Here is a 1,925-nt window from a genome sequence, read left to right as displayed (position 1 = left end):
ATGTGTCCTGACCAGGAATTGAACCAGTGACCTCTTGGTACATGGGATGATGCTCAATCCACTTAGCCACACTGGCCAGGCTAGCCATATTTTCAGAGGCCTGTGCCAGGAGGGAGCATGATCTGAGGTTTCTAGTTCCTGATTAGACATTGACTGATGCAGAAGCTGGCGCAAGAAAGGGTCCACAGAAATGACACTCAAAAGAGATTTGGGAGTTGGTTTGGTCATTCCTTTGACTTGAACGTAGTGCTGAATTCTTTGACAGTAATGAATCAGGATGCAATAATCCACGGCATATTAACCACATTATTACCTATGATTTTGAGGAAGTACCTATTGAAGCAAGGGCCTTAGGAGGACCCAGTGGCTGGGGCACTTACCCGTGTGACAATAATGATGTCTGCAACACAACGTCAATGGGAGGGATGACTACTACTGAGCACACTGAAGCACTTAGGAATGAAAAGGACAAACTCAAATTTTTAGACTCTCAGCACAGTTCACGGTCAGAGAGCTGGAGAGCTCCTGTTATGGACCTAAAAGCTTTTATTTCTTGTAGCTTCAGAGCGAATCTTGCTGAAAATCAGAACAAATTTTACTTTTGCAGGTTTTAAAACTATAACGTAGACTGCATCCTCAGCTTCATCAAGCCTTTCAAGGAAGTTGAGACTCTTGAATCCTTGAGCCACTCTGAGGCCCTCTTACAGTGAAGGCAACCCACCTACCATGACTGAGGGATGCTAAAGTTTCTGTAATAACATCACCCAGGGCTCTTGCTTTGCAAAAGGATGGCTGTTCCCAAGATCTACCCCAACCCACCGTTTGTGGCCATTAGATTCATAACCAGACAGACCTCAGCCTGCTCCAGGGGAACAAGTACAAAGTCTGATGCAGGAGGAAAGAGTTTAAATTTAAAATAGGTTTGGAAGATGCTTGGATTTTAAGCAGGAAGATAATGATAAATATAGACATGGAGCCAAAACCGGCTTGGCTCAGTGGATAGAGCGTCGGCCTGCAGACTGAAGGGTCCCAGGTTCGATTCCGGTCAAGGACACGTACGTTGGTTGCAGGCACATCCCCAGTAGGGGGCGTGCAGGAGGCAGCTGATCGATGTTTCTCTCTTATCGATGTTTCTAACTCTCTATCTCTCTCCCTTCCTCTCTGTAAAAAGTCAATAAAATATATTTAAAAAATATAGACATGGAGATGGGCTTATTCAGGGAGCAAACTGTAAATCATACAATTAGTCTGGAACATGGTTACAAGTGTTAAAGGGAAACAAACACAAGAACCACACCCACGTACTTAATCAAAGGGGCCTGGAAAATACATCTCAGATCGGTCTGTTGGGATTAAATTAGAGAAGCAGAACCAGGGATTTGACCATAAGCAATTGTGGGCACACCTTAAGTGTGGTCTCTACAAAGCTGCCGTCTTCATATCTGGTGCTGGAGCTTGAAGCCTACAGGGCAGGTAGTTGGGACAGGACAGGAAGAGAGGGTGGTGTCAAGTGGGAGAGCAACCGCAAGGTAGAACCATAAGCTTGGAACTATGTCAGTCTATCTCTGCTTCCAACATCGATGATGATGATGATATGGGTGTTAAATAGAAGACACTGGTGTCCTTTGTCAGCAGAGCTAAACCCATCAGACTAAAAAATCAGAGAAAAGTTGATGCAGGCCCCGTGGGAAGGTGGGGCTCTGCTGCTCCACTCCAGGGAGGGAGCCCACAGAGAAATGAGAATGTGCATGAACTCCAAGTTGACACATTACAAAGCCACAACACCTGAATTGACAGAGGAAAGGGGGTTTTCACCTCACAGAGTAGTTTCCTGTAGCTGGAGTGGTTTATTCTGGGTGGGAATACAGGAGTGGAGGAGTGTAAAATGAGCCTGGGCCTGTTAGTCAAGCAAGGTCACTTTAGTC

The sequence above is a fragment of the Eptesicus fuscus genome, chromosome 22, assembly GCF_027574615.1.
Source record: "Eptesicus fuscus isolate TK198812 chromosome 22, DD_ASM_mEF_20220401, whole genome shotgun sequence".
NCBI classification, from domain to species: domain Eukaryota; kingdom Metazoa; phylum Chordata; class Mammalia; order Chiroptera; family Vespertilionidae; genus Eptesicus; species Eptesicus fuscus.
The sequence above is the reverse complement of the archived record's forward strand: the minus strand, read 5'-3'. Positions refer to the sequence as shown.